A 6,360-nucleotide genomic window follows, 5' to 3' on the forward strand; every position below is an offset into this window, starting at 1 on the left:
TTTTTAATCAACAAGCAATTGGTTTTATTTAGCAGAATACTGAAAGCAACAGAAACTGATTACCCTGTAATATCGGTTTATTTATCCCAAGTAATTCTAGAGGTCTTATTTTGAAAGACAGCTACAGTAGAAAACGAAGCATAAATGTTATAATGAGCCAACCAGGGTTCAACATTAGCACCATTTATCAGCCAAATACCGGTAAAATATACAAGTGGCTTCACTCACCAGCCCAAAAAAAAAACAATGGATATATATTGAGTGTCTGGTAAAAATTTGAACATTCACTCGCCATTTGTCTGGTAGACGGAAAAGTTCATTTTGAACCCTGGTGCCAACGCAGCCAACCGAGTAGGCTCATTTTCATTTGGTCTGTAAACACTGGCTGAAGTGATGGACAGACAGCTCTGCAGGGGGATGAATGAGGTAGAGAAAGAGGAGGAAAAAAAAAAAAAGAAAGAAATGGGAGGACGAGGGGAAGTGAAGGTGAAGAAGAAAGGAAAAGGGGGGGTGGGAGGCCATTTGCAGTCAGATCCCGAGGGTGCTGAAAGGCTGGCTAATGACCTGCGCCGCAGTGTGTCCTCTGGGAGACGGAGAAAGGAAGCCAACCCTTGCACTGCCACTTTGTGATGACGCATCACAATTAGCAGCAGGCATTTCTCTGCCTACAAAACTCCCAGACAGATTTTTAAAGGCCGTCTGTAACACCCAGATGCGGGAAATGCCACGCGCAATTTCACGTGTTGTCCAGATCCAGGGTCCAGGTTCTCCTTTGGATGGACTGCAGCAATGCCATCTTTGCTACCACAGATACATTAATATTTCCCTTTATTAATATACCTCACCAGTCGTTCCATTACAACTTTAATGTTATGAAATAAAGTCTTCAATTATTGGCTTCTCGTCAAGGGGGCGACTGCTCTCAGCCAGTATACCATGTGGAGAAAAGTTATTAATAACCTCTCATGAAATGACGTTACAATTCATTATATATACCTTGTTAGTTGACACTATGTAGCAGGCCAGTATGACTTTATTTAATGCAACCATTTCTTTGGAAAAACTTTCCTTTGGAAAAACAACGCTTGGTTTGTACTTTGACAGAGCGTCAAACTGCTGGTATCTAATGGCTGCTAGTTGTTCTTAAAGGGGCCCTCCGCTGATTTTACACATCAAGGTCAGGGTACTCATGTGGAGTCAGCCTATGTCTCCTGTAGCTATGCAGGGAGCTTTACAAAATCTGGGTGGAAAAAAAACCCTGATCATTTTTTATCAGCGTTATCTGGCCTATAGGAAGGGAGAGTCTGACGATAGATGCTGTTGATTTTATTTGATTACAATTAAATAAGTCACCCGAGTTTCAGGTGCTTTAAATGATAAACTATATGGTCTTCAATTATGTTCTTTAGCTTCTTTGGTCAGGTTTGTTTGGAATGCTGCTGGGTTAATTTCGAGTAAGTGAAATGTAAAGCGCAAAAAGAGTGTCACAAAGAGTCCGTGGCTGCTGGACTGCTCCCTTTGGAACACTAAGCGCTGGTGAGAAGTAGCGGATACCAGGAGAGGAGAGGATCTACATGGGCCCCTCTGCTATGTCTGATTGTTTGCGAGTCCACTCAGGACAATGGACAAGGCTGTGTGTGTGTGTGTGTGTGTGTGTGTGTGTGTGTGTGTGTGTGAGAAAGAGTGACAGAAAGGACTAAAGGGCTTACGAGTGTCAAGCTGACTGTATGGGAGTTGGTGTGAGAGGGGAAATCCACCAGCAAGGGGGGGGGGGGGGGGGGGGGGGGGGAAACAAGCTAGTGACCTTGCATCTTCCCAACAACACCAAAAATGTTGGACGCGAGCGAGCCTCCGAGTACACAATGACACAATGCAATACAGCTGTCCCACTTCCTCGTATGACATCATGTACCCGCTGGGGCCGGACCAGCTCACCGAGTGCCTGTGGTTCCTTCCTGTTCTCTGTCCCCGCCGTAACCACGGGACAGCCAGACAGGAAACGCCACAGCTACAGGAGTAACAAGGATGTCCCTATGGAGTTCAGCCCCATGCAGGACTTTAAAGTCCAATAGTATTATTGACAATCGGTACATTACTAAATCTTCTGCGGACCAATTAATATCCGTCGGAAGAACAAACTTCTAGTATGAGCTCTTTCAGTTACTTCATGTCTTGGGTTTATTACGATCTAAAAAGCACCTAGTCCTCCTGCCCAGGACCAAACCCTATTTAAACACTGCTTCACAGTGAACTCTCAATTCTGTCTTTACTATCCACCATACACGTATGCCAAAAATAAAAAAGCACTAGAGTACATTTCCTGAGCCTCTACCCAAACAGGGCAAGGGTTTAACTGGGCATGATCACTGATGTTTTGCAGCTGGAATCAGTTAACCTAGACTCTCCTAAATGCATGTTTATTACTGCTACTGTAGTATGTGCAATGTACTTTATTTGAAGCCAGAGGTTTAAAGTGCTAGCCTTGCATGCAGCCTTGTTTGTTCTTGGTGGGGTGTTATGGCTGCCGAGCTGAATTTAAAACCATGTGACACAAGAATTCTTTTTTTTTGGACCGGACACAACTTAAACTCTTATAGGTGGAGTGGCAGCCTGTCTGGTCAATAACGGGAATAAGAGGGAGCGACTCCAGTCTGTGAACTATGAGATAGCCTGGTAAGGCAAAACAACAATAATAAGTGTGTGTGTGTGTATCCTCTGTAAGTAGTGTGTAAGGCATGCTGCCAATGAAAGCCATGCAGGGTGGAGCACACATCAGCTGCAGCTAAATAGCTGGCCACTGCGTGCTAACATCGAGTCTAGATTGACTCAATGTCAATCTAGACCCCCCCGCCCCGTTTGCCAACTGAGGGATGGTGCATGGCTGCCCGTTTTTATTCCGCTACCCAGCGCAGCAATCCATTTCCCAGAACATGGAAGGAGTGTAGGACAAAACAAAAACGCAGGAAATAATGGGACAAGTAGGAGAACAGGATATCTATTGCAGATGAATGCAAGTGTCGTCTCCACAGTAACATAAATTCCTGTTTATGAAACTGCAGACATCCGCAAAGTGCACAAAACACTTAAACCAATTAATAAAGGATAAACTCGTAAATACTGAGTTTGTGATCAGAACAAAAAGACATCAACTTCATTGCTGGTTCTGAAATACTGAAACACTACAATCCCCCCACATTATTCCTTTTACCACTGAGGGTTGCTTGTTCTATGGAGGTCAGATTCTTTCAGGAATGATGTTAAACCTTCATGTTAACTCTGTGACGCCTCCATTTCATATTTGCATCATTTAAAACACCATATGTATGAGAAATAAAGAAGCTGTTGACCCAAATTGGCTGGCTTACACTGAATTCGACAAGCCAAGTCGTAAGAGAATTAATACAAGTGCAGGCCTGAGCTAGAGGAACTGGTAGACACTGTAACCACCGTGGTATATGTAAGGAGTCAGGATACACCGTACTTTGCCGTGTTCATTTCTCCTGTGGCTGCAGGTCATGTAGGGGTCTTCATTTCAGCAGAAATGAGGTCACCAAACAAGAGGGAAAGCAAACCCGGTACAAATGCTTGGCTTCTTCTCTGGCTCATGGACATTCTCATGAAGAAAGCTGAACCTTTGTCACAGCTGTACGTCTTTTCTGTCAGAGCACACCGTCGGCCTCTGAGCGGCTGACAATGGCAGATCGCTCACAAGTGGAAGAGGTCTTGGATTTCATGGGGCCCATCTTGAACCCTTTTTCTGTGTGAGATTAAACTGTGTTTTGAGTAAGCGTTAACGCTATCCGTCTGATCCAATCTGTTCCTCAGACACTACAGTCAGTCATGTGCACTCTCTGGCTCTGTTGGTAAGTATAAATGGGGGGGGGGGCTGGAATGGCATTATGACTTCTTCATAAGTCAACAATTTAGCTAGTAATAGACTTGTTGACCTCGGTTATAACTAGGGTCGGGTACCAAAACCGAAAAATCATGTCACATTAATACAGGGATAGGAGCATACAGTTTAAATATAGAACCAAATATAGAAATCATATCACATCTATACAGGGAAAGTAGCATGCAGTATAAACATAAAATATGTGACACACTGGTATCGGATCAGTACTTGTATCGGCCGATATGCAAGTTCAGGTATCAGAATCAGTATCAGGAAGCAAAAAATGGTATGGAACCATGTCTACTCACCAAAAGGCGTTCTGATTGCCAGTCTGACAGGCTACACTGAACACAATTTCAGAAGTGAAATGACCATATGAAGGACGTAGGGAATGAGGAAACCCCAAAAGAAGCTACTAAAAGCTTTTCGGAGGGGGCCCAATAACATAATTATATACAGACACTCAAAAACTAATTCACAATAGACAACACAGACAAAAACCACAAAATTCAGACATTAAAAGAAGCACATGCATGCCTTATCCCAAAATGCTGGACATTGACTCGGCATCACAATGAATGCTTAATGCAATTGTTCGAGAAGTTAGATTAGAAGATTTATTCCACTCCCATATCTGGCTGGTTAATATAACTACAGCCAGCATCCAGTTAGCTTAGCATAAAGACTGGAAAACAGGGGGGGGGGGATCAACAGGGATCAAATCATTTTGTTTAGGTAGCCTAATTTCAGCTTCCGGGAATAAACTTTGCAACTCCATTAAATGAATGGATATTAATTGTGGATCCTCATCTAAATCCCCCTGGAGTGGAACACAATAACAAGCAACAAGACACATGTGCATGTTGTGTCTGGCCAAGCTCAGAACAGAGAGTTTCTAGTGTCAGCTCAGGGAAATGTCAGGATGAAGTCACCACTTGGCACCCAAGACCAGGACACCTCTCCTTTAAAGCCAGGGCACACTGGCACTGCTGCACACCGGCCAGCTGGATGCAGCAGATCCGCTGGGGACTAATAACTGGATGCTCTAAAGGAAACAATACATTTAGGTAACACAGCTGGGTAGGCTTTTAGACAGGCAGTAAAGTACCTCTTTACCAAAAACTCTATCACCAAACCCAGCCAGCATAGCTCCATTTGTAGCACAGAATAGGTTGTCCAGATGGTGACTGGTGGGGTAAACCAACTTAGCAGCCACAGCCAAGCTTTACCACCATTTGACTGATTTAACTGCCATCCTGTCCTGTCTGACCGCTGCCTGTTTAACACTGTAGTTTAAACAGGTTTCAGAAATAAAGCCTAAAAAGGATGCTAGCAAAGATGCCAAACTGCACCTTCTTTCCATTTAATGGGTGTCTCTTATTGCCGGCCGTAACACTATTTTGTCTCCATCCAGATCAATGATTTGTCTGCTCCTGGACTACCTCAAACTGCTGCAGCCCTTCTTTCAGGGCTTTAAAAGACAAGCAGGCCAGCCAGGCATGCTCCAGCAGCTAGCTGGGCCTCTGCGCCAGATAAAAAAGGTGAGTTGTTCACATTCCTGCTTCATGCACAAACCAAACCCCTATGCCACACACACAAACACAGCCCTTCTGCACAAATGATTGAGAGGTAGGTGTGTGTGTGTGTGTGTGTGTGTGTGTGTGTGTGTGGTCCTCCTTTTCTAACCATTGCTTTAACCAGGGGAGTGGGAAAGTTACAAAACATCTCGGCTAAAACTACTTTCCTGATTCCAAACTAATCAAATCCTGGGTAAAAACATTAAGGGTATGCAACCGTGATCTCCATGCTGCCATAGCAACAGGAGATCACTCTTTATTTCATCACAACGATGTCTATGTGATAAAAGACAGCTAGGTAAGCTATTAACTAATGTTCACTTACATACATTCCCTTAAAAAAATGAAAACAATAGTGACATGCAAACTAGTTGAGTGACCAAAAGAGTGTTGGTGCAATGACAGAAAGGGGTCTACTTTATGAAAGTAGTGCATTTCCATAAGAATAAATGGTAGCCTGGAGGATAGGACATCTTTATGAGATCTTTCCTGGATTCATATCAACTCTGAGCGGGCCTGTTTAAGATCTTCCTTCTGTGTATCCGGTGACTCCTCATTGTCAACTTGGTACCACCTTTTTTTAGAACACATTTGTTTTGGGTAACGAAACGTGCCTTCGGTTTATTGTGTGTTCTTGTAACTGCAACATGCCATCATGTAACATGTTTTTACAAATAAAAAACGTAGAAAACATCTACTTGCACATGAGTAAAGTAGCCTTGCCTTTAGTGTTAGGGAGGGTTTGAGTGAGAAGGGAGCAGGCCAACTGAGCCCCACTACTACTATAAAAGGAATGTGATGGGGAAGGGAGGGCCACTGCACCATCAACATTGTTAGCCTATCATCTTACCAAAAAGACAGGGAGGCTGAATGCACGGGCCAAAGAAG

At 43.7% G+C, this 6,360-nt stretch overlaps 1 protein-coding gene across 9 annotated transcripts in view; it reads right to left on the minus strand.

Annotated features, from left to right (window-relative positions):
• cdc42bpab (CDC42 binding protein kinase alpha (DMPK-like) b) overlaps positions 1-6,360 on the minus strand; it is a 95,160-nt gene that overhangs the window by 87,455 nt on the left and 1,345 nt on the right. The gene's annotated exons all lie outside the window — the stretch shown is intronic.

The sequence above is a fragment of the Etheostoma spectabile genome, chromosome 18 (assembly GCF_008692095.1).
Source record: "Etheostoma spectabile isolate EspeVRDwgs_2016 chromosome 18, UIUC_Espe_1.0, whole genome shotgun sequence".
Lineage (NCBI taxonomy): Eukaryota > Metazoa > Chordata > Actinopteri > Perciformes > Percidae > Etheostoma > Etheostoma spectabile.